Source organism: Ambystoma mexicanum, chromosome 2q, assembly GCF_040938575.1.
Source record: "Ambystoma mexicanum isolate Mex_15411 chromosome 2q, UKY_AmexF1_1, whole genome shotgun sequence".
Taxonomy (NCBI): Eukaryota; Metazoa; Chordata; class Amphibia; order Caudata; family Ambystomatidae; genus Ambystoma; species Ambystoma mexicanum.
This window is the reverse complement of record NC_090924.1, coordinates 1361460189-1361487492: the sequence shown is the minus strand read 5'-3', so window position 1 is coordinate 1361487492 and position 27304 is coordinate 1361460189. Positions and strand designations below refer to the sequence as shown.

General features: G+C 43.8%; 1 protein-coding gene across 4 annotated transcripts in view; it reads left to right on the top strand.

The window, feature by feature from the left end:
• Window positions 1-27304, top strand: part of ABHD5 (abhydrolase domain containing 5, lysophosphatidic acid acyltransferase) — a 349392-nt gene that overhangs the window by 676 nt on the left and 321412 nt on the right. The window lies entirely within an intron of this gene.

Here is a 27304-nt window from a genome sequence, read left to right as displayed (position 1 = left end):
CGGGGGGTGTTGCAGAGCTAAAGGTTTCAGACCTGGGAATCTACCGATCAAAGATAATTCGTATTTTATGTATAAACACAAATGTACGATTTCACGCGAGGGTACGAACGTGTTGACTGCGTGAATCGTTCATTCCCCCGTTTACTTTCGGCTGGCCGTTCTCTATATGTCTACTTTTTTGGATGTCTTCGATCTCCACAGCACAAACGAGTCCTTGAATACGGATTTAAAATAAACATTGGGAAATCCAATAGGTTTTTATGTTTTAAATGAATGGTGTTTTATTGGTGGGTATTTGGGTTAATATGGCTGTGGACAGTGCTTTAAGTGGGATTGGAAATTGAGGGGCGGCTCTCGTTGGGGTGTGTGTCCTAGGCCACGCCCCCTATCGAAAGCCCCCGCCTAAGGGGTGGGGGCTGCTGAAAGAAACAGAGCTGGGCGCACTGGGATTATTAATTTTGATGCGCCCAGCCACTTCTTTTAAACAAAAGAAGGGGCTGGGCGCACCAAAGGTGTAACACCAGTGTGCCCCAACTCACACCCAGCAGACAGCCTTTTCATTCATTTCATGCAATACTTTACCACGGGCTCCTTGAATGAAAGTAATGCCTGCTGCTGATGGCTCTGTACTCTGAAACATGAGGAGGGCTGGACTACCCATTGTTTAGGTGTAAATGGGGTTCATGCTGGGTGATGGCTATTTACTCAGAAACAAAAGGAGGGCTGGGCAATCCAGCCCCCCTCCTGTTTTAGATTACAGAGCCATCAGGCAGCCCTCACTGCATGGTTGCACCAGCTGCTTGCAGGTGTCCACACTTAGGTTTAGAAAAAAAGAAAAGGCAATACCTTTTATTTTAATATGAAGTGCGGACACCTGCAGGCAGCTCGTGCAGCTGCTCCTCTAGTGTCGGTATGAATGGGGCTAGTTAGGGACGGCCCCGGCTCGGGAGCCTTTTCTGAAGGCTGCGGGGTACGGTCCTGGCTAGCCCAAGCCCACTTAAAGCATTGGCTGTGGAGGTGGAGAGACGAATACATGAAAATGATTAGGTGGATGACTATATTTGAGTGTGGGACATGTGGATAAGTGGGCGAAAGCGGGTGTATAAATAAGTGGTTTAAGTGGGACTATCGTACGGGGGGGTGGATGGATGAATAACAGTTGGATGGAAGGATGAGTGCATGAATATGGTTAGGTAAGTGGGAGAATGTCTTTATGGATGGACGAGCGCATGAATATGTTTGGATAGTTGGACATATGGATGCATTTGTAAGAGGTTGTTTTGCTCAGTTTCGAAGTAGGGCAGTTTGCTGGTAGAACAAAGCTGGAAGTCTGCGTTCGGACATCCAACGTAATTTCCTTGAGAGGCACTTTGATGACGCAGGCTACTCTGCAAGTGCCTTTAAGAATTGGAATCCCGCAGAGCAAGACGGGACCAATTGTGACAGCCATGTGTCGAAAGGCCGGAGAGAAAGTACAAGGGCGGAAATCTAGTGGGTGAGAAAGTGCTCAAAAAGTTTGCTGGGGCTCAAGCTATTCTATAGTAAGTACCTTACCTTAACCCCTGACTGATGAAAAGCATTAATGCTGTGTTGCAATTGTCTTTACGTTACACTACATCACACTCCACTGAGGGCCTTATTTTTTTGCTTCTGGTTAGTGCCGCGACTAAGTAAACGTTTGAGGCAAACTGGTCATCTTGGGCGTGCAATATTATACTGGAATAGTGATATTGAAGTGCCATTTTGTTAATCGACTATGCAACACGGAACCTCTGGCCTTTTGGAGACATGTTTTGTGGTTGCACCTGTCTAAGCTTAAATTGTGTAGGACGTCGGTGACCAGGGGTCTATTCATGTCTTGGAACCTCTGCTGTGTCTTTTCAGAAGGATTGCAAGCTTGATGGACTCTCTGATTTTAGTTTTATAAACTTGAGTCATTGAAGGAGCAGTTAACCGGAGGCCTATTTCATCGGCTTGCGGACCATGGTGTGCCATCAGGACTGTGAGCTCGACACACTGTTATTTTCAGCAGTAAAATGGCATATACCTACATAATCTACGAAAGTAGCAGGGGACAAAGGGCCTGCTCCACTGGCTTGGAACCTGTGCAGTGCTACACTCCAAGCACGTTAACTCGACCACGCTTCTTCTTTTTTCTGAAAACAAATATTTTGAATTTATGTTGTTTTGTATGAGGTCAGCAGCGCTCTTCGCATAGTTATTCGTTACTGTGCTTATTTCATGTAGCCAAAAAGGCAAATGTACAACTGTCTACATTGCAAGCCCCAAATAGACGTTCTATTACCGCCATAGATGGAGGCAGTGTTTTGATTAGCAAGGTTGAACCACAAATCATTACCTCCTCGTACCAGTACTTACTTCATGAGGCCTCTGACACAGGACCTTCTTTTATTTCTTTTAATCCCCATAGCCACGTCACTACGCTTGAATTTTTCCTGCCTCCGGCACGTCGGGCATTTTTTCCTGGTGCTGGGGAACGACGATTTCTGGCCCCCTGGTGGGGCTGTGTGGCTTCGGCTCCCTCAGGTGTGGCAATGCTCCCGGGCCCAGTTGAGTGGGGTTGCCTTGCCCGCTTTCTGCTGGCCTGTAGCCGGTGCAGGGCATCGAGGCCCGGGTCCTTGGGAGAAACTGGCCTGGGTTGAGGTAAGTAGTTCGGGGGAATGTTTCTCCTGCCGGTGTGGCTGTGCTTTCATGAGCGGCTGTGCGCGGCTTGTTGGCTCCCCTTTTTTTTTTTTTCTTCAAAATCTCTCAACGTTGATCCAGAGGTGGATGGGCTCCGCCTCTGGTTCTGCAAGCAGTGTTTACATGGGAATTAAATTGTTGTTTATTCCTATTGGTGGTTATTCTTTCTGGCCTCTATGTGAATGGGGGAGCGGCAAGTTGGCATTTGGTTGTATGTGGAGCCTTGGTTCAGTGTACAAAGGACTGTAGTGGTGAAGCAGGCATCCTTTGGTCACTGTTTTTGGAAATACTCGACATGGGTAAACATTCTGCAAAGAGCAGGCATCTGGTCCTGTCTTCTTCATCTTCCTCTTCACCTGAGTTATACAGAAGGAGAAAGAAGAAGGCTAAGCATATTTCCCTAACCAGAAAGGAGTTAAAGAAGCTACTTGAGCACCATGGAGGGAGTCGCTCCCATGCACATGGCCGGCGTCTGTCTTCCTCGTAGTCCTCTTCTGGCACAGAGTCCTCGGCCTGTTCATGTTCCTCATCGCCTGATGCAGAAGGGAAGTATCTGGACAGACAGAGATTTAGTGGAGGAGGTGCTTGCTCAAGTTGGGGATTGTATGGGGTTTTCAGAGCCCCAGGTACCGGTGGAGGGTGCTGACCCTTCTATTCACCAGTATAGGCATACCCCTAGGATGGGTTGCCAATGGTTTCTGATATCCGGATAAAAATCCTTCGGGAATGGCATGACCCTGAGAAGATTGCAATGCCCGCTTCATGTCCCAACTTTACCCATTAAAAGGTGCAAGACTTTGCTGTCTGATCCAGTTGAAGTTGACAATATCCTCACCAGCCTGGTGTGTCGCTCCTCTGTCGGCCGAGGAGGCGGCTGTCTGGGACCCAGTGGACCGCCAGGTTAATTCCAGCCTTAAAGTCCATGCAGGGGCACATCTGGCCCGTAGGGCAAATATCTATGGTTCCTACACGGCTGAAATGGTGCTAAATGGTTTCAGAAAATTGAAGAAGGCTGCCAGAACATGCAGAGGCAGGTTGAACTTTTGTCTTATCTGTCTTTTGATGGGGTGCGTGTTTCGGCCAGCGGCGAGTGTGTCTGCCCGGAGGCAAGTGCATCTGCGGGATTGGAAAACTGATGGTTCTCAGAAGGCTGCTGCCCTGAAACTTCCTTTCAATGGGCCCAAACTGTTTGGGGATTCCCTTGAGGATAAGGTGCATAACGTTTTTAGGGCGGATAAACATGTTGACAAATTGCAAAGCAAGCCTCCTTCGGCGGCCAAGAAGTCTTCCTCTAGTGCTGGTGGAAGTGACCAGCAGGGCTTTCCCTGGCTCCTCATCACATTCTTTTCGGAGAGCAAGGGGGGATAAGATTTTGAGGTAGGAGTATTTTACGCGTGATTTTTCAAATTAGAGCGTAAATGCAATTTCAAGAGTAAAAATGAGTTTTCTCCTCTGCAAGAGAGTAAAACGTATCCAACATACACCCAATGCATATGCAAAATCAGACCCGTAGCCCAAAAGAGCTGTAGATCAAAGTTGTCTGGTTTGGCCTTAACCATTTTATTACACTTGTGGAAAATATTCTGCCATAAAATAACTTACAAGTACCTGGTACTTGCACAGCTTCATTTTCAAAATTCTAGAGCCTAGAAACTCTTAAGAACTACTATAGATTGAGACTGATGTATTGCCTGCAGAGGGAGTGTGAGTAAGCAATTGTTGGCATATGATTTACTTACAGGAACTTGCACCCATAATCTTAGCAAAAGTCACAAACTGCTAATCTACCTTTCCCGCTGTCTGCTGCAGGAAATTAATGTGGATCGCCAGACACTAGTTAGCAATATCACTTCAAATAACCAAAAAGTGCATGCAAGCTGAATTGCATATGGTAGGCATATTTATAGTTTTACTGGTTTATTGTTTGTGTACAAAGCCAAAAACCATAATTCTGGTAATTACAGTTAGGAAGAAATGCAGGCAAGTGCATAAGTTGAAGACTGGTCCCAAAGCCCTACCTCAATACTAAAGTGTGTGATCCTGGACAAATACTTTTGCCACTATGCCTTTTTAGCAAAAATAGAAATTGCAACTACAGGTGATTTATTTCCAACTAGTTACTACTAAAAAAGCCTGACTGGCCTCTGTTCGACCTGTAGCATTAATAATAGTGACCATTTAGTTTGTCTCTTGGCTTACCCCTTGCTGCTTGTTTAATATAACTTCATTTGAACTCCGAGTATTAAATACTTGTCTGTACCTTCCCCCATCTTCTACTTCCATCCTAGGAGAGCAGTCTTGATTGCCCAATAGGTTTCCTCCTAGATAGCCAAGAATCTGCATCTCGGACATAAAACGCATCACAGCTAATTTGGCCCATGACCGCTAATCACATCAGTGGTGGAAGTGGAAAAAAGGAGCTAGTGGTCCTCTGGTTGCATCCAAAAAGGAGGGAGTAGGATGGCCGGACAGATGGGGTGGGAGGCAGGGTGGAGTATGGGGACAGGGGACCAGGATCACAAACCTTGGCGGAACAGTGAAGCAGGTATTTTAATCCACTCTGCAAATTTGACCACATAGCTTCCAAGCGTTAATCAGTACAAATAGTTTGGATTTCAAGGCCTACAGTAATGTCTTAGAGTTTACTTCCAAAACACAAATAGCATAATAACACCACATGGCAACATGTAAATCCTTACATCAACATGTTAAGCCTGAATGGTAAACTAGAAGTCCCAAAAATCTAGTTAACCCGACTGTACTTTCAGTGATTTAATAAAAGTAAGTTGTGTAATGCACTCAGATATGGAGATTATTGCCCTCTACTGCCATCTAGTGGAGGAAAGTATGCTTTTTAATGAAAATAAATACAGTGTAAACGGTACGCAGAAGAAAATGAAATGCTCCGTAATGGCTTTAATTACATGCTTATAAAGCCAAGATACGCACCTTATCTGTAGGGCTGGGGGTCGGTGTCCTCCACGCTCTTCGTGTCCTGTTCCGGTACTTAAGTCCTGACGGTTTGGACATGCCGGTACGCGTGCGACTCCGGCAGTTTTTTTCCGGTGTGGAAATGGTGGTGCTCCAATTCCTGGGTTCTAGACACGGTTCGAAGGGCTATCGAGGACATTTCCTGTCTCCACCTGTCCAGGATTGCATGGTTTGGACTGTGGTTCCCAGGTCACGGATCAATTGGTTGGCTATGGAAACCGCTCTCTACGAATTGTTGTTGAAGGTGGCCATCATGCCCCTTCCTTTCGAGGATTGGGGTCAGAGTTTCTACTTGCGAGTGTTCTGGTCCCCAAACCTGCAGGGAAGTATTTCCTAATTTTGGACCTCAAAGCTCTCACCCCTGGCACATGAAGTTCTTCCGCTTTGCAGTGGGATCCTATCATCTTTAGTTCAGAGTGCTCCTGTTAGGGCTGCGATCAGCCACCAGAGTGTTCACCAAGCTGATGGCACATCTGCAGGACATTCAGATTTTTCCCTACCTGGACGATTGGTTGATCAAGGCGTCCTGCCGGTGGACTGCCATGACTCATCTCCGATTGGTCTGCCAGGCATTGCAGGACTGGGGATTCCTGGTGAACTGGCAGAAGTCTCAGCTGGAGCCTTCTGAGGATCTAGTTTTCATCGGGGCATACATTTGCACTAGGATGGGGAAGGTGTTCCTGTCCCAAGAGAGGGTTGTTGCTTGCTGGCTGTTCTGGGCAGGGTTCTCAGGAGGCAGTAAGTCTCAGCTCGCCCGTTGCTCAACTTGCAGGGGCACATGGCGTCTTGCATGTTTCTGGTTCCTTGGGCCCATCTTCATTTACATCCTCTGGTGTATTATCTTCTCTCCCACTGGCTCCCGATGTCTCAAGCTTTGAAGGTTTTGATTCCGGTGTCCCCAGCGCTGCGGGTCTCCCTGCTGTGGGGGTTGGGGGCTCCGAATCTACGGGCTGGGGTGTCCCTGGTCCTTCCTCCTGTGACGACTGTTACTACCGATGCCAGCAGAAGTGGTTGGAGGCTACATTGGGGGTCCTCTGAGCTCAAGGGTTGTGGGATCCGGAGGAGAGCCGTCGATCATCCCAATTGGTGAGAGTTGTGTGCCATTCTCGGAGCTCTGGTGTATTTCAAGAGGTTTCTGGAAGGCCGGGCGGTTTTGGTCCGGGCGGACAATACAATGGCCATGGCATATGTCAACCGCCAAGGGGGGTTCTGGCTGCTCCTTGAATGCTCCAGCAGCTCAGATAGGTGCCTGAGGGGAATCGCATCTGGTATCCATGCATATCAAGGGGGTGGACAATGTTCGAGCAAGATCTTCACAGCTGCCGGTTTCCCTCCTCTGTGGAACAGGTCCTGTCGGCCAAGGTCTTTGCGGAGATCTGTGTCAGGGACCCCTGTTCTAGATCTGTTTGTGTCTCCGGCCTTGGCAAAGGTTCCCCCTCTTCTGCTCTCGGTTTCTGGCTAAGGGAGTTTGGGCAGTGGATTCCCTCTCAGTGCAGTGGCCTCTGGGTCTCCTTTATGCTTTTCCACCTATTTCCCTTCTGCCCCTGGTGATTCAGCGCATCGGGTGTCTAGCTCCGTTGGGCCCCCCAGAGTTGGTTCCCCTCTCTGTTGGAGCTTCGGTACCGGGAACCTTGGCTGGTTCCGAAGTGGCTTTGTCCCTTTCAAGGGGATCTGCGGTCGGAAGTCCGCCGGATGCAATGGGCAGTGTGGCTATTGCATGGTCTAAGTTGATATATATGGGGTTCTTGGGTCCCGTGGTCGAGTCTATAATGAATGCTCTTAGACCCTCCACTCTGAAGGCGTACAGCAGGCATTGGGGCCATTTCTGGGACTGGTGTGGGCGGTCTGGGATCCCTCCCCCGAGTGCTGGTCTTCCTGCTATCCTCGAATTCCTCTGGGAAGGTTTTGACAAGGGTTTAGCGGTCTCCACTCTGTGTTCTCAATGGGCTTCCATACAATTTCTCTTGTCACTCTGATGGTCACCTAGATGGGGAGGTGTTAGTGGGGAAGCTGATCCAGGGTTTTTCATCTTTCCGGTGTTGTGCTTATAAGGGGCTTACCCCTTGGGACCTTCCTCTTGTCTTGCGATTCTTTCAAGGGCCTCTTTTGAGCCCATTTCTGAGATTGTCATTAAATATCTTACACTGAAGACTCTTTCTTGCTGTCACTTCTGCCCGTAAGCTGGGGGATATTGGGGCTCTATTGTGTCTTTCCCCTTTTTCTCAGGGTGCTCCCAGATTTGGTGGTACTGAGGTGTGATTCGAAGTTCCTTCCTAAAGCTGTCTCGTTTTCACGCCTCTCAGGATCTGGTTCTCCCTGAATTTTGTTTTTTTTCTTCAGAATCCACAAACGCCAGAAGAGGTTTCCTGGCATGCCACTGATGTGCGGCGTGCGTTGTTGGAGTATTTGGTGCAGACTGTCCTCTTTTGCAAATCTGATAGCCTCCTGGTTACATTTGGCCCTGTTGGTGCAGGTCGCAAGGCCTCGGTGGTCTCAATTAGCTGTTGGGTCGGGGTTGTTGTCTTCATGACCTTTGTGGCAGCGGGGCTCCCTGTGCCCGCGCATATTCAAGGTCAGTCCACCAGGGGTTTGGCAGCTTTTTAGGCTGATGCATGGAGGTTTCTCTGCAGGCGATTTGTAGGGCGGGCTTATCAGAGCACTTTCGTCGACCATTATCGGTTGAATGCCTTCCGCTTGGGGGAGGGTCCCTTCAGGGTTGGGATTTTGTCAGTAGGGATGTGATGTCATTAAAGGAGTGTTTCTGCACTGTTTTGGCTTGTTGTCCCATTGGGACCTTTTTCCCCGTTGCTGCTAGGGTATGCCTCCATGAAGTAAGTACTGGGACGAGAAAGAGTGGACGTGGAGGTAATGCCCTGATTACTTACCTGTAATCTTCATTACTCCTAGTCCTTATCTTTCTCTTCACAGTACTGACGTCCCTCCTCCCCCTCCCTGCGGGGAAGGTTCCATGCTCCGTCTTGGTAATATGAAAACTAAGTGACGTGGTTATGGGGGGAGGAGTAATAGGGATTAAAAGAAATAACATTTAAAAAAAGGTCCTGTGTCGGAGGCAGGGGCCTCATGAGGTAAGTACAGTGACGAGGAAGCGTAGGACTAGGACTAATGTAATCCAAGCATTACTGTACGGCCTAGGAGAAACCAGGGTCGTTGTGTCCTGGCCTCCTGCCCAGCCTGTCCCCCCTGGATGAACGAGGTGGTGGTGGGTGTCTCCCGGTTTTATATTTAACTAGAGGGTTACATTGAGTTCTGAACTACTTCTTCTTGAAATAATATAGCCTTTCCTCTTATAGTTGTACAAGCCTACCCAGTGCTCCAGATAAGATTTTTAGGTGGGAATATTTTGCTCCCTGTTTTTAAACTTTGAGAGTAAATGTGATTTTTTTTAAGAGTAAAAATGACTTTTCTCCTTTGCAAGAGTAAAATGTGACATCCAGCCGACGCATGCTGTATATCATTACCATACGGCAGCTTTCTGCATTGTGACGGAATACACCTTTCATTATTTCTCGAAGGTCTGGCCATTTGATCTCTCCTGTATATATGTAAATGTTGAAATCACAAAAACCTAGCCACTTGCAATTGCAAACATGAATTGTATTGTGTGTTTTGATGTTCGATAGGAGAATTGTCATTTGATGTTTGAGTCCTCGTTTCCTGGAGCTATTACTACCTAATGGTATGCCAGTGTTATGATACAACAGTGCAGAGGTGCAAGGAATCCATGCTAAATTCTACATCTAATATAATAGTCCAATGGTTCTCTATAGCGCTTTTGTCCAAGCGCTGTACATACCAAGTCGGTACTCATTTATCAACCTCGAAGGATGAAGGGCTGAGTTGGACTTGCCAGAATTCGAGCTTGCAACCTACAGATCACAGAACAGATTGCAGCAATGAGTTAACTGAGTATCGACTGAGGTATAATAATCACCATACCTAGATGTTGGACGAACCATTTATGAAGCACTACATGAAGTTAAATACCTATCTGGATTATCACAGGGACAGTTTTTTCAATTACAAATGTAACTTTCATTGGTTTGTTTTTGAACAGCGCTTGCACTTCCTGGAGAGGCAGGTTTTGGGTGTTTTTAAATGTAGTCTTGAAGATTTGAGAGACTAGAACACCTGTGATTGGTGTAATGACAATTGCTCACCCTTGAGCAAAGACTCTGCTGCCACTGACCATTTATAGTAATGTACCTCATTTACTGCAAGGTTGAATGGATGTAATCTAGACTGTGCATAGTCATCATTTTACACACTTCTATTAGAGTGCAAATTAAATTATCGGTGATCTGCCTCTGCATGATTATGCACACAGCACAAGAACTCTGAAAAATACAATTGTGCAATACTGGTTTACTTTCACTGGAAAAAAAGCATAATTTGTTACAAAATATTAATTCTCAATTGCAACTTAGTTTTCCATCTAATTATACAATTCTAAAATTCTAGGAAATTATGCACAGTGCTCCTGAAGCTGAATGGAAAGAAAACCATTCCTTTTATCACAGTGTGCAATTTCTTTTTTTGAAAGGCTTCAGAGAAATATATTCTGTTTCAGAGGTGGCTTTCAATTACTTATAAGTAAATGAAAATAAGCCTCCTAGTTTATATCAAATTCGTTCCACTGCCCTCTGCTCTAAACCTGTGTGTAACTGTACCCAGGAAAATAATAAAGCTGTCGTATTTGCAAGATTTTCATGCGTGAAAGGGCCTGGTGCCCACCTTATCTGGAGGTCTGAGCCTACCTCTTGTGCCATCCATTTTGTATTTGTTGATGGGGTCGGGGGGTGCTTGGGGGGGGGGGGGTTCTTTTCCACCAGAAATGGTGTACATAAGAGGTAATACAGGAAACTGAGACAATCCCAGGGTTAGGGTATCTTTACAATAGGGAAAGATGATCTGAAAGTGGGAGTCTCGTTTTGTTAGGGGACCAAGTAACCAAACAAACAGCAAGGGACCTGCACAGGTTAAGAACATTGCAGTAACCCTAAAAGAGACCTTGTTTGAAGGTAGGCGATATTTAAATTTTCGTAGGTTTTTGATTATTTACAACAAGAACATGAGTGGGGTCAATTGTTGGAAGGGAGATGGTAGGAGGGGTGAGATCCTGTATTGGTCAACGCTCACATATTTACGCTGGTGGAAGTGGGCTGGGGAGCAGGGGTCGGGAGGGAGGGACAAGGTCAGCTTCTTCTATGTCCAACAGGCAGAGTTGAGAAACGTTTTCAACTGTTCAATGAATGGGATTGCTTTGATATCAGCAAGCTTGTGTTCAGTGGAGGGATAAGGAGGAGCCGAACGTTGGAATGGCCAAATGGTGGGATCTGAAGTATGACACTGGGCACAAGCGACCTGCTGAAGAGTTATCATTAATAACGCACCTAAATTAAGCAGAGACGCCACCCCCCCCCCCGCCCCCCTCCCAAAAGGTGAGCAGATATGTGCATGAAGAAAAGGGATGACCCTTGTTCAAAAAGAGCAAAAAACTGTTTCCCATACTCCAAGTTCAGGACCCGAAACTGCTGCCCATTTACTGATATGTCGTTATGTGCCCAAAACCTTTACTGACGTTGTGGGTGTGTATAGCATGTTGGTACTCTGCAGCACATGTTATGGAGATGCGGGAGTATGTAATTTTTGGACTGAGGTGTGTGTGTGTGTGTGTGTGTGTGTGGGGCATGTGTTGCTGTAATTGATGAGAATCTGGATCTGGAATTTAAAAAGATGATATTGGGTGATGATGAAGATTTAAGTGCCTTGAGTTCTTCACAGAAAAAATGGTTGTTTAGGGGTGCTATAATTCGCAAGAGACAATTCTTCGAGGATGGAAATCCAAGGTGGTTGCACTAAGGAATGAATCGATCGATCGATGAGAGGCACAAACTCTCGAGGATTGAGAAGATGATCTATAAGATGGAAAAACAAACTGAATTCATATGAAAAGATTTGGGGGGGAAATTCACTGACCTTCACTAAATATTTCCTAAATGTATTTTCTTTTTTGGGTGGGGTTCTGTTGTGGGTAATTTTGCAGTTATTCAACTGTTTCTGGCTTCATTTATAAAGTTTGATATTTGATGTTAATTGACTTGGTTTTTGACTGACTACTGTTTTGAGTTATTTATTAATAAATAATAAAAAAAAAACAGCCAAAAAAAGGCATCGCAGAGTTCTCAGAAAAGACCTCCCCTTTCTTAGTAGCTGGTCCTCAATAAGACATACTGGGCGACTTTGTAATTTACAGACACTGTCACAGTGTTTAAAAAATCCCCCTAGATGTACCTCACATTGTACTGCACCACTCTCCGAGTGATGAACTGCAGCAGACATATTATGTTAATTGCATACAAAAATAAACTAAGCCATTTATTGGGGCTTGGAGAGAAACCGCTTGCTTTGAACAGGGTTACTTCTGGAGAATTGAGTGGCGCATGGTGTCTGTGTGATTACCGTACAGGAATTTCGTTTGTATGTGGCCGTGAGTGTTCAAAAACCTACTTGTGGTGCCAGCCCCATCATCGGCGTTGTCCACCTTCTGAACAATTTGAATGTATAAAGCATTCAAGCCCTAAGGTATGAGAGCACTATAGAACATAAAGTAAATGGAAACAAACCGTTATTTCACTACTAGCAAGACAGGTGGAAAGAAAACAGGTGGGCTATAAGCCCTTTGCAAGATGTGCTTTAATAGCTTTTAGTAGGATCGGCTCAGAGATCTAGGGTTTATTCCAAATTCTGGCACAATGGAAACTGAAGGTACTCTTTCTGGGATAGTTCACCTTGAACCTGGGACAAACCAGTCTTATGGAGCCCTCTAGAGTGTTTGTATGAAGAGTCAATATGTGTCATTTAGGATGGGTCCCTGGAGGATAGCTCCGCGGCAACGTGCTTGCTTTGGAAGCAAGACGACACGAGCACCACCGGTTCGATTCCCCGGTTCTGTGCTTAGAAACCTCTGGGTATTAAGCGCGTTATAATAGCATGGAGCTTAACCGTAAACTGGTGTAATATGTGCATGGTAGAGGACATCTGAATTATTCGGCAGTCTTTTTAAAAATCTGTAAATTGAGGCAAATAAATGTGAGATGGTCCACATATAAAGAATTACAGAAACTTGGCACTAATAGCTTGTGAAGTGACGGGCATATGATCGAGGTTAATCAGGGTCTGATTTGAAGGTGGTAAGTAGTACTAGTTAATGTCAGATTTATTGGAGCAGGAAAAAAGTGTCCAGTCAAAACCTAGAGATTTAACCTTTTTGAGAGTCGTAAGTTAACATGTTGCTAGATGAAAAGAGGTAGACAACAGCAGATGAGAAACTGTGTGGATGAGCTGTTAACGTTTCAGCATTCAGGCGAAGCCTATTGTCCTGCATCCCAGCCTTAACCTGTGATAGTCAACAAGGTCCTCATTATCAAGAGGGACCACCAGATAATTTTAAAACATTTCCCCAGCATAGCATTGAAACCTAATGTTCAACCTAGAAAGTGAATCATAAACATTGAACAACAGAGGTGACAAAGCAGATCCTTGAGGAACACCAAAAACGCTGATGAGAAATATAAGCACACCAGTGCAGTGCTGACTCTGGCAGCTGAAATCCATCTTTGGAGAAGGATTTCATTATTCAGGGCAGGGTGGTAACATTTTAAAGTTCCAAGCTACTAGCCAGCCATTCACTCCCCACCTCAATTGTATACATACATACAGCACACTAGATCTTACTCGCCAAGAATGAAATATCACTAGCCCAGGCTGATGCAGGGTATCAAATTCTGAAGACCAGTGAAGTAGAATCAGAAAGGAAGAGTCATGAATACCTAGGTTCCAAAGCAGGCCTTCTCTGATGTCTAAAAGCACAGTCTCAGTATTATGCTGACGGTGAGGCGTGACTGACGCAGATCAAGCAAAGTATGCGGTTCTGTAAAGTCTTGGAATAGTCTAACATGTTGGCCAATATTTCAGGAGCGAAGGAAAATTTGCTATTGGACAATAGTTATTTGCAGCCAAAGCAAAATAGAGTGAATTGACTCTATTAGGACTGGTGCTCTGTTTGCCCTAAAAATAGGGAATGTCCACATTTGCACTGTGTTTGTATTTTCATGAAGATTCAAATTAGATACTGTACATCATTTTCTTAAAAAATATATTTTTATTTCACATCTAACTGATGTGACGTCTCTCCCGAATATTCTACTTCATATTCAATGAGGCCTGGCATAAAGATATTGTCTCGAATTCTATGTACGTTTGCCAATGCATTTCGGTTGTTAAAACCCTTCGTCAGGGCCGTACAATTATTTTGTTATGCCCAATCGTTCCCTATTTCAAAACAATAAATCAACATAATCATAAAATAATCATTTGACAGTAATTCCAAAAACAAACGCATGTAAATCACACATACCCGTTTCAAGGTGTGTTATAAATGTTCCAACAGTGAAGTGGTGATTAGGAAAAACAGAAAAGAGAAATCTTTATTAGAGATCGGTAATGTGACTCGCATTGTGATCTTCAATTTAACCGTGTGGCAATTGGGTAATTAGTTAAAAGTACCTTATGGTTCAAAGGGCTCTGGGTCCCGTGGGAGAAGTGTCCAGTCTGAGTATACCTGTTAATGTTATGTGAAAAGTAATCAGACTGAGGTATATCACTCAACACATTCTAATTTGGAGCGCGAGACAAACTTTTACCGTTACCCAGCTAAATCGCTCCGCCCTGGCAAAACGCGCCTGCAGGGGCGCAAGCACGAATGATGGGAGCAGAATTTATGCGTTGCCATGGAGATCCAAAGGTGTCGTGTGGGAACACGTATGCCTTGGGTCCCAACCCTGTGTAGGCACAGTAGGCGGGACTGTCGCCATGACCATGCTGTGCAAATTAGAGTAGAACTGGATGTTGTGACGGGGGCAGAATTTATGCATTGCCATGGGGATTCAAAGGCGTCGCGTGACAACACGTACGCCTTGGGTCCCACCTCTGTGCAAGCCCAATAGGCGGGACTGTCGCCATGACCACGCTGTATTGTTGAAGTAGAACTGGTTGTTGTTCTTCGGCGATCTAACGCCTTTATGTGTTGAGAAATCTCGTTGTGCACGCATTGCATGAATGCAGTGAAAGCAAGTTCTGGATTGTTAAAGTGGTACACATCTTGATAGCGCAATACGTGAATACAGTAAAAGCAGGTCCTTGGTAATTAAAGTGAGACACATCTTAATAGCAGGGTGTCTACTACACCCAGGTGTCAAAAAATGGTCCTAGAGGAGGACCCAATATTAGGACAAGTTGTCAAAGGTATTAATGCAGGCAGAGGTAGAAACCGAATCGGGGGGGCCAGATTCAATGTCTTGGGGTGGGGGTGTGGGGTGGGACGGAGTCCATAATCTACAAACAAATGGGAAAGTTGCGACATGAATACATTATCTGGATGGTTGGGAGGGAGTCAATGTTCAGTAAGCAAGATAGTAGGCACATGCAAGGATCAACTCAAAAACGGGGGACTGTGGATACAGTTAGGCCATCATCAAATGTTGACGGGACAGTGGAATTGGATGTGAAGAAGACTGTTAATCCACAAAGTGGATATTCTTGGGTAGCACATAGTATATTTCTTCATTTAGTCCCTTGGGTGTCAAAGAACTCAGTCGATCAATGCAAAATGTTTCTCGTTGATTGAGTCTTTTTTTTAAAGAACCTCATATTTGTTGTATTTAGGGACCACTTCTAAGATTACAAATCTGATCTGTGCCAGATTATGGTGTTTCTCTTGCCAATCCCTGGCCACCGCCAAAGTTACTGTGTGATTCCTTATGCACAAACGATGTTCATTCCATCGAATTTTGGCAGTCCGTTGTGTCTGACCAACGTAGAATAGCCCACAGGGCCATTTGATTCCATACACAATATTCTGTCAATATAGCATAGTCTTTCAACTTGATATTAGTTCCAGAGTGTGGGTGGTTAATGCTCGATCCTTTGATGTAATTGCAGTTACTGCAGTTAAGGCACGGAAATGTGCCTATCTAATCTGTTACCCTTTTCTTGTGCATAGGTGTCGTGTGAACCAACTTATCTTTCAGGTTCTGGCTCCGTTGATGCACAAAAGTAGGGAGTTCTTTAAAGAGATGTTCTATTCTCTGATCACAAGTTATGGTGTTCCAATTTTTCTTAATTATGGATTTTATCTGACTGCTTTGCCTTGAATATTTTGATACAAAGACCAGTGGGGGCATTTGTTCTGTTTTTGGTATGGGTTTCAATAGTTCTTCTCTGTTTTGTGTGGCTGTGCGAGCAGTAGCTATGTCTCTCTTCTTGAGAATACCCTCTTTCCAAAAATGTGTTCCCCATCTCCTTCAATGATTCTTGGCAGTCCATAGGGTAACTGACTATTCTTTTTACCCTTAGCATTTGGCTATAAGGGAGATTCTTAATTAGGCTTGGTTGGTGGAAACGTAATCTTTGTAAGAGATTATTGCGATCAGTATTCTTGCGATAGATCGTGGTGCGGTATTCGCAGTTAGTAACTTTTATCTCCACATCCAAAAAATGTATGATTTTATTCGAGTATTCATGTGTAAACTGGATGCGGGGGTCTGTTATTCAGATAGTCAAAAAACGTTAGAAGTTCAGATTCTGTTTGTCCAAATGCCAAAAATATTGTCTATGTATCTGATCCACATCGACAGATTGTTTTGCCATTGAGGATTTTTGAGTACATGTTCCAATTCAAATTTTTACATAAATGCGTTGGCATAAGAAGATGTCATGATGGCCCTCATCGATGTGCCCGTCACTTGTAAAAACAAAGTTTTTTTGTATTGGAAGTAAGTGTTATTGCTGATAAATTCTAAGAGTCCCATTATGAGTTCTTTCTGTGCCTGTATCTCACCTTCTTGAAGTAATAACCATTCCATTGCTTCCCTATCCAAGTCGTGCGGGATGGAGGTATAAAGACCCTTGAGGTCTACGGTGAAACAGATGTGGTTGGGATTAAATGGAATTGTTCTCAGTTGTTGCAAAAAAATGAGTAGAGTCCTTAATGTATGTGCTTGTTTTTTGGATTAAGGGTTGTAAGAAATAGTCAATATATTTTCCCAACGGTTCTAGAATACTGTTCATACCTGCAACTATGGGCCTCTCTGGTGGTTTGTGTAGATCCTTGTGAACTTTCGGTAGCGTATAAAAATATGGTATAAGAGGATGTGGGTTAGTGAGGAACTTTTTGTGTTGTGTGTGATCCATTCTAATTCCTCCTCTTTTGTTAATGATTCATCTACGTATAGGCTCTGATCAATTTAAATTCATGAGGTTTTATGTTGCTGTTCTTCGAGTAGCCAAACTTGATTTTCTCCAATCTCTTGTGACTTGTTTTTGAAATATGTCGATAGATGGTACACTGATGGGTGGTATGATTTTGCTTTTTTCTTTGAGTTTTTTGCATCATCCGGAAGAAGGGGTTAATTGTCATGTGTTTCAGTTCTTGTCCCGCCTGCCATTCTGCAGGCACTGTGTGTGGGGCACAGGTTTTCCCCCCATATAGTGAGGAAACGTGATGGAATTACAGACAGAAACATTTTGTGGGGAACTTCTAAACATGTATGGGTGACTTGAACTTTTCGAAAAGCAGTTTAGGGGGGTGCCTGCGTGCGTGCAAACTTGTGAATAACTTGATATCAGAAACACAAAAATTAATGAGACGCTCTAAAGGTACATGCAGGGAAGAACTTGGTTGTTGTGGTTGAAAATGTGACGGAATCTTCTGAAAACAACTTTGGAAAAGTAGTATACTGAAAGTGTTAGTGGCATTGGGGTTGAGGAACTGATTTTCGCTTTGTGTGCAGAAAAGCATAATTAAGCACATTACTGGATCTATCATACAGTTTTGGCCATTATTTTACTATTGCGTTTTTATTTTTTTAGCTACAATTTAGAGATTGTGTTGTGCTAGCGTTGGTTACAACCAGAAGAATTGTATGCACGGTTTCTATTATGGTTGTCCATGTGCCTTATTGATGTGAACTAGTAGCAGAGAAGGAGTTTTTTTTCTTCTTCAGAGTATCACATGTAATGATGTCCGTGTTGTTAAACCTATATGGTATAGTTGTTAACTTGTATTTGCAAACATGGTGGATGCTATGCAAGGTTTAATGTAGTTTGTTATTTGATTTGGATGAGTTTGTTTTATCTGAGCACCCTATTTACAACACTTGCAGCCTAAGCTCTAGCGTTTCATGTACAAATGTTTTTACATGCCGCTTAACTGCTAGGGCAAGTCTGTGCGAAAAGAGGCTGTTATACATTTACTGTATCAAGGGTCTAACTTGTCCTTTATTATTACTGATGCCTGTTGTATGAACAAGAGTCTTTCTACCTTGCAATGTGCCCAATAAGACTGTGCTGTGTTACTGTGAGAGTCAATGTAGTGACTGATTCTCTCAGTGTTTTGAGTGGAGGGCTGTACACGTTTGCTATAGAAAATTGATTAGGCACATCCTATATTTTTGGAACTTAGTTGGTTCCATAATGCCCACTTGAATTGTCCTTTTGTGCTGTGCCAGGCCAGGATGCTTGAGTTTGCGGGACTTCTAGGTGAGAATGACCTAAGGGTGTTTTGTGAGGATGTTTTCCTGGGTGTGGCAAACCCAGCGTAAGTTGTTTGTGTCTCCACAGTGAGGATGATCTGTGACAGTTTTGATAACATGCACCCTCCTCCTTCGACCTGGTCCTTCTTTTGTGTTGGGTGCATGGGCAGATATGGTATTCTGGTTTTTGGTGGGGACTTTATCTGTGGCGGTCTTCTGTACTTGTTCGCCAAGCTATTAAAAATTGTGCTGACCATTGCATGTATTCTTTCATCTCCCTGGTAGTATTTGTAGTTGCGTGAATGTTAAGTGTAGGTCTTGTCTGTGGGTGTTGTAAGTCAAATGCATCTACCCAAACTCGGCTGGTGTACATGTCCTGCAGTGCTGTCCATCGTGAGTGAAGGTAGAACTTTGGTGACTCGCATATTTCATACAAGGCTTTGAGAATGTTGAGTGTCCGTGGATGTGTAAGTCGGGGCTGAGCCTGTAGTGACTAATGGGAGTCTCCTTGTCTTATGATTCATCTAAAGGTTTAATTGAACTATCTGGAATAATAAAGCATGTATGTTCTACAAGCCTGTCTGTTATGAATGCAGAGATGGATACTCTCTACTAGGATCTAAATGAAGGATGAAATGAAGTGATAATTTGCAGACAGAATGAGAGCTCCACTTGTCTGGTAAAATCCCTTTGTACTTGTTGTGATGGTCTGTTGCTAGAAATTGGCCCGTTGGGTAGAGCTTCTACTTACTAAAAAGCGTTTGGGAATCTGGGACAGGATTGACGGAACAAATGCTTAGCTATTCTTCTTAGTCTCGTTTTGCAGGATCACATAAGAACATGGGTACCTTAGCCCCCCTTTTATCTATCCTAGTAAAGCAGTAAGTGGAGATTTCTTGCTGTTGGAATTTGATATTGACTAAAGAAATCCTACTGGGAATAACAAAATTGAAATTGTGGAGTCAGATTGTAGATTCTGCAGAATATGCTAGAAACAGCCAAACACCTTGTACTTGAATGTCCCATTCTTCAACCGAGTTGACTAAAGCACTTTTTCCATAGTTTAAACTGGCTTGATTTGAAATATGTGTGCGACAGATGTTTGGGAGGGGTTGTGACTTCGGATATTTGAGTTAATTGAACTTAACTAATGGGATATGTAAATGACAATAGAGATTGTCTTCCGGGTTAAGGTATATGTTTCAGCTAGTTGTATTAATTGGTCATTTATTATTGACATTTTTCTGTAATATATTTTTTTGCAAATTCATTGTTCCATTAAGGTTTAATATGAATTTTTGATTTTATTTTTTATTGACAAATAGCTTCATGAAATTATACTGAAATTGTGTTTTTGGGTAATTCAGCATTTTTTAAATTATACAATGTATTGTACCATGTTGTTGAGGTTAATCGTATTACCCAATAAATCTAATTATATGGTGGTGCGAATGCTCCCTGGGTTTACTTGACACAGTGTCTCATGTCCACTTAATCAATGGAAATGTATAATGGTATATCTCTTAGCACTCTCACCACAAAAATAAATAGTGCATCATTCAAGACTGTCCCTTGTCAATTTTATCAAGACATTCAGATCAGTAATTGATGTATATGTGACATGAAGTCTATTAAATACCAGGTAGGCCTATACATTAGTATTTAGTTGTGTGTTGTTTTTTTTTTTTTCTCATTTTGGCAAAAAACAATGCGTTGTAGAGTTTGCCAGCACATGTTTCGGCAAAATCTTTTCAAGGCAATCGTAGTAATCTTTATTCATTCTAAAGAAAAGTGAGGGGGGGGAAGCAAAATATGAATTAATCAAAAACTCATTTGGATCTCTCTTAACCAATTTTCAAACCACTATGTTGGTTCCTTACCCTATTCTTCAATAAATCTGACATTGGTTTTTGCATCATTCTTATTTCGGAATGTGTTCGATGCTTAAATTCTGTTAGGAAAATATATAATTTAATTTCCAACTCGAGTTGCAGTACATACTTCACTTGTCTAATGTTGGTTGTCCTTAATCTATTTATGTCCACCTATGTATTGTACCTGGTGACTGTCCATTTATCCGCCCCCCCTCCCCCTCCCCCCACATGGTCAGAATGTCACTTTAACTCACTCCATTGTAAGAAGCCAACTGCTCCCACCCCCCCTCCCCCCAAATCTGATTTCGTATCTATTGTACGTTCTTATGTGATCAAAAGAGCATTGTTCCTCTATGTATAAATAAATTAAGTCCTGTATATGTGGTTTTGGAAAATGATTTGCAAAAATGTTGTTGTAGTACTCTAACTCGGTCCCCTTTAGAAATAATGACTAGTTACTAGGTATGTAGGGCAAAAGTAAGTACTTGGATGACTTGTTTCAAGGTCGTCAATAACTCCTCCGACAGCAACCGTAGATTCCCTTTGTTTTATCAGAATAAAACGAAGGGAATTGGAGCTCTGAGTCTAAGGGTGGTCCCTGTACTCTTGCAATCAACCTTGAAGAGGGCACCCACCTCCATAACCAATACTCCCTACTCTCAAACGATCCAGCTTGCTGACGAATGTGGAGGCCCAAGGGATGCAGCATTATCTGGCTTTCTCCCTTGGGGACTTTATAGGTAACCTAAGCAGGGGGTAACCTGCCCTCTTGTTGTACTTTTCCGCTCTGCTGATGACCTTTTGGGTCGTATTCTTGCTTCCCCCCCCCCCCCCTCCCTCTTGTTCCCAGGCAAAGCAGGTCTAGTAACTTAATCTATGCATTCGACCCATGAGGATGACCGTTTTCTTTTTGATTAGAAACCTGCTGCTTAGTGTGTTGAGAACTATGCAGCGTTGTTAATGTGCCTTTTAATATACTCGAGAATATTTTACACAGCCATACACACTAAAAATCAAACTTGTATTGTTATTTATTTGCGGTCTTCTGACATGATTTTATTGATTTCTTGCACCTTGATGATTATTATGCATAACTTGTCTTTGGGACCAGAAATGTCAGCATGCAGGGGCTGTTAATGTGCATGGTTAACTGTTTGCAGTAGCCTACTAATATACAGGAATACCAGCTTGCATCGTCTGCTAAGGTGGACATCTACATGTCCTTCTGGAGAGTCCATTTGTAGTACTGACATTTTACAGGTGCAAAGGTAGATAGTGGCTGGTTTGCATGGTATTTAGGGGCTGTTAATGCACGTACCCACTAGTTTATCTGAACTGCTTATGACCATGACAACTAGTTTAAAACGGCTGCATCTTCAGCTGCCTGCTTGCCAGGGGTTCTATTGTCGGGGCTACCAGTTAAGCAAGGGGCAATAACGTGTGACTGCTTGTCAGCAGCATCTAACTTTAAGCTACAGGAAATCTCCATGTATAGCAATGCCTGCCGAGTCTGGCAGTTTGCAGTACCCTGAATTTATCAGGGAATATAATGTCAAGCCCATGGCATGAGTAGAGATGGTCTTCCGAGAGTCTCGGAAAGGCATGACCGAAATTGGATTCATTTTTGCAAATCGCCAGTGTGCTCTTAAGGGAGTCTAACTGGGTTTGCACATATGACTGCACCCATCTTTTCATAGTGCCAATATTTCTGACGCCAGTGGATGGGGGATATGATATGCTATTCAGCCACATCCTGCCTGTGCCGATGTTGGCATGCCTTCCACCACCGTAGTAAAGGGGACCTAAAATGCAGATTACTGTACCAACAGTGCAAGACACAGTTGTCTTGCTGCCACTTGGGCTATGCATGTATTGTGTGAAAAAGTGCAGCATCGGTGTGTATATTCTTTTTTAAAACAAAGCTTCCACTTATTCGGAATGCTAGTCCAGTTCTCTGTGAAAGAAGCTGGTAAAGGTAAGGCTTTTTAATACATCTGAGCCAAGACCGTTTTACCCTCCAAAACCGGGCACATGTTTTTGGAGTCGGAGTTTACAAAATACACCACACAGTCCGTACACAGGCATTCTTGTGCCCCTCTAAATACTTGACCACTACTCCTCTCCCTCAGCTGAATCAGTAAAAGTCAATAGCGCTCAGCTGGCTGATAAAGGCCTTCATTTGTCTTCTGCAAGTCAAGCCACTGTCGGTTTGCTACCACCTAGTGGGCACTTGAAAAACTGAAATAAGTTGGGCTCTGGGAACTGTAAATGTTACACGCCCCTCCTAAAACCTAAATGAAACAAATGCTCGACAATGCGAGGGGCGAATGAATTAAGCGAGTCCTGGTTCCCTACTCTTCCACTGGGCTTTTTGCCGGCTTTTCATGTCTCATTCCTCCTATGCCTGATTGCTCCTTAACCTCCTCTCCATTTCTTACATATACTGTCACACAGAAGTACAACAAAATTGGTACCGCTTTCAAAACTAACACCTTACCATCACTCGCTCCAAAGACCGCAGTTCCCTCCTGTTCCACCGGCTGCAAACTCCTCTCTGATCTTTTGGTCCTCCTGCACCTGATTTGACCTCACCCAAACACCTTTCATTGAATAGAACTTTGTTAGTGATTTTTGTTGATGACATTACCATCATATGATCAAGATGCTACTGTGGTTGTGACATAGTTGTAATGTAAATATTGATGTGATTTTGGTGGTGATTTAGTGACTTTATGGTGCAACTGTGATGGGGACGTGGCTGGGCCACTAAGCCACTCAGAGGGTTGAACAATTTTCCAACTTTAAAATCTAAAATAAATCCTACAGAAATGTGCAGCTTGATTTTGGGTGGTATGAATAAGGGGCCACATCCGCAATTGGTCGTCAAAAGTTAAAATCCAAAATACCAGAAAATGTTGCATGTATACTGAAGCTGTTTCTCCAGCAATAAAATCCTAATACAATCCAGTAAAACGCGTGGATTGCAGTTAACAAAACAGGATTATATGTAATCAGAAGTTATTGAACACCCAAAGAAAAAATGAACAATAGTACCTGTAAAAAGAAATCCCCCAAAATATAAGCCATGAAGTAATCAAAATATGATCCGAAAATGCATTTTATTCCTCTTGGGTCTTCATGCTTTCAGTCCAAGTTGAGGCTCTGTTTATTTATTCTGTGTGCACTATGCATATTGTCTCTGTGAGACGTTATTGAACCAATGATTTTCACAAGAAAGTTACTGGCTCTAGGTCTCTTCTCTGAGGAGGTTATGGGCCTCCCTGTTCTTTCCGTCAGGAAGCCATGGCATCTCTTTTCCTATGGTTTGTGTTACGGCAGGGTGCAAAATGTGCACTCGCCACTAGTCATTGGCTAGTGATATTTGACTCTTGGTGAGTAAGACTCTGGCGCCTAGAAACACTTGTGTACAGGCATGTTATAAGTGCCATATCATACGAAATGGGTGTGCTGTGCATATGTATAGAATTGAGGTGGAGATGGCTGGTTAGTAGCTTGAAAGTGGAATTGTTGCCGCCAGGTTATGGGACGTAAGTGCTGAGTTAGCACAGGTCAAAGCTGGATATCAAGTTGAATTTTGTAACGGCTGGGATGAAGTTGCCAGGAGCCGAAAGCTATTTAACTTCTGGTTGTAGCCTAGAAAAGCCTAGTAACATTGACACCAAAGAGCCACCAGAAGCTACTTTTGAATCCCCAGAAGCTACTTTTGAATCCCCAGAAGCTACTTTTGAATCCCCATGCTAACGGATGCCACACAGATATACATATTCCCAAACGCGCACAGTTAATGTTGCAGGTATAAAGGGGCATTAGAACACATTTAGATATTAAGGTGCTCTGAAAATACTTCGGTGATGATATGAGTATAAAAGTCTATTACCATAACCTGGACACCTAGCCTTCAAACATTCGCTTGCTGTCTGCACCTCTGCACTGTACTCTGCCCAATCCTCCCACATCACAAACCTAATCTCCCTTCTCAATCACCCCCACAAACTTTAGTCTACCCTCCAATTTATGCTAACACTTCCCAAGCCATACACATTACCTCCTCTGAATACTCTGCTCGCTACATTTTCTCTAAAATCTCAATACATTTATGATGCTCACAACATCCTCTCCCCTTCTGTCCACCCCCCCCCACAGCTTCTACGCTCTACTTCTTCTCCCCTGCCCAGTGCTCCATAAAGGATATTGGCATGAGAGTGTTTTACTCCAACATTTTAGAATTGGGGTGCAAATCCAATTTCAAGAGTAAAAATGAGTTTCCTCCTTCGCAAGAGAGGAAAACTGTCTTGACAACTATCCAATTTGTGTGTAAAAATAAAACGGTACTAAAACATTAGTGACAAAAGAATTTGTCGATGCGTACTACCCAGCTTCATCTTCATTATACTTGGACACTAAAACTCAAGAACTACTACAGTTGCCAGCTAGTTACATCATAAATCAAGCTCCTCACTCAACCAGCATCACGTCTTTACTTCTTGGGCCTACTGTTGCTTACTGGCACCACCTGCTTGACAGCCATTCCATGTTTTTGCTCCATCTCTCTCCCCCCCCCCCCCGCCCCCCTCTGTCTCACTTTCTAATGTTCTGCCTCTCACACTAAGAGCCGCTATGCCAGATTTTGAGGTCTGTTTCTCTTGTCAGTCTTCCCATATCTGCATTCTATTATTGCTGTTTCCCTCCTCCATTGTGCTGTATCCCTTGATATAACTCCTCTTCCTCCCTCATGGTATTACTCTGGCTATATCTGTTTTTCATGTTCTCTATTGTGATTCCTACTCCTTTTGATTTATCTTTCTTGCACTGCACCTCTTATGTTATTGACCTGCCTTTCTAGTCTGAATTTTCTGTTTCCAGCTCTCCCAGACTGCTGTTAAGTGTTTTTTTTTTTTTTTACTGTTTTATTTTTTGCCCTATCCCACACTCCTATTTTTTTTTTTTGTGTGTGTCCTATTTACTGGTTTCCCTTCTAAACTTCTTTGTTGCTCTCTTGTGTAGCTCATTGGTCTCTCTTCCTGTTGCTAGAATTCCTGTTTTGTTTATTTTATTAGTTGTGCGCACCAAACCCTGAGGTAGCAGGGCGCATGAGAGCAAGTAGGTTTACATCTTAGTTACAAAGTTTACATTTACAGAAGTTACATATTCATAGAACATGGCACCACAAGGTGAGACAATACCAAGTACAGTGGATGGTCTAATACGTTCTATGTTCTCATGTATTGCTTGGGTTCAGAGTTGCTCTTCCTCTCCTTTTTGCCTTTTGACATGGCACCAATAAATATTCAAAAAGCTGAAAATGCCTTTTCCATTTACAAATCTAGTGCAGCTTTACCATTGGGTACTCCTTTTTAGATGTGTGAAAACGTTTTTTTGGCCATTAGGCTGGGTATTACAGAGTTAGAGGTTTATCTCACCATATGCACTTGTTCGAATGCAGATGTTTTACCAGCACTGTTTGCATTACAAGTATAAGAGCCCAGATGAGATGTGTGTTCTGAGCCATTATATGGATTGCAGCCCTCAGGCGATGTGCTTGTTCTGAGCCATTACAGGTATAGTGGCCCTGATATATGTGTGTGGTCTGAGCCATTGCAAGTATATCAGCCCTCATGAGATTATTTCGAACTGTAGCGACTTCCTTGTTTGGTAAGTCTCCACCTCTGCCCCTGAGTGCCTGATCTTAAGCACAGAAAGTTGACTTGGCCATTTGCCTTTCAACACTGTAAATGCTATGCGCAGTGTGCCGTAGTCACTTCTCCTTGCTCGGTCCCGCTTCCTGGTTGCCTCCTCCTTTATCGTACCCGTAATTGGTTCCCTGCACCCCCATAAGTCATCATACTAGGGCAGCACCCTACGGCAAAGGGCCCCGAGGCAAAGTGCAGCTCTGTTCACATGCCAGCCTTGTTCAAGGCTTAAGTCCAAAATTCACCTAGCCGCATCTTGGCATATTGTTAGTCGGCCATAGCCCGTACACAATTGTAGTTTTCCAGGTGTTTGCATTCACTACTGTCTTGCCATTTTAGGTGCTTCCCATCCATCCAGGTGTCTCAAATCCAGGTATTTATTACTGTCTCTAATCTAGGCATCTCTGTGTACTACATTTACTACTGTCTCAAATCTAGGTGTTATGCATTCACTGTTGCCCTTATTCTGGGTGCACCTCACTCTGGTCCCTCAGATATAAAGTATTACTGCAGTCTCAAATCTAGGTGTTATTGCTTTCACTACTGTTGCCCCCATTTTGGGTGTGTTCTCCCTCTGTCCAGGTGTCACAAGTCTGGTTATCACATCTATCCAGGTGTCTGAAATCTAGGTGTATCCCAATTTACTGCTGTCTCGAATCTGGGTGTTTTGCTTTCACTGCTGTACCCCATCCTTTGGTGCCTCACCCTCTATCCAGGTGTCTCAAACCTAGGTGCTACTGCATCTACTACTGTGCCCCCCCCCCCCACCCAATCTATGGCACTCCCTCCCTCCAGGTGTTTGTGCATTCACTAGACTGGTGCCCTGCTCGACCCCGATACCTCTGTCCTAAGGATTCTATCCTCTTTTTTTCGACAGCAATTCTCCCGAAGTACTTTACTTCGCTGGAATTCTGCCGGGGGGAAAAAAACCTCACTGATTTCAGGCCAACCCCCCCCCCCAACCCTTGTTCCCTACAGTAATCCCCTATCCCAGGCCCCTGCCTCCTTTACGGTCCCCTGCCCATATCATTTGATGGAGCTTTTTTTGTCGGCAGAATTCCTGTAAAAAAAATGACTGGATACTGTCCTAAGCACTCCGTACCTAAAGCTGAACCCTCCCTCCCTCCCACCTGCTGCAATGCTCCCCCACATGAACATGACTGGTAATTCCAATCTGACAGGTACACTGCGGCAACCAAGCCACCTCTTTGCCCCCTCCGACCCACCTACCCTCTCTCACACCTAATCTCATCATTCTGAGGGAAAAAGACCAGCCCTCAACTCTTTTGCCTTACCTCTCCCCTCATACATTATCCCGGACCCTAACCATACCCACCTCCCTTCGGTCAGGTTCAGTCATCCCGGCTGTTCTGGCTGCATTGACCTCCCTCCCCCGCCACACACCGCACATCTC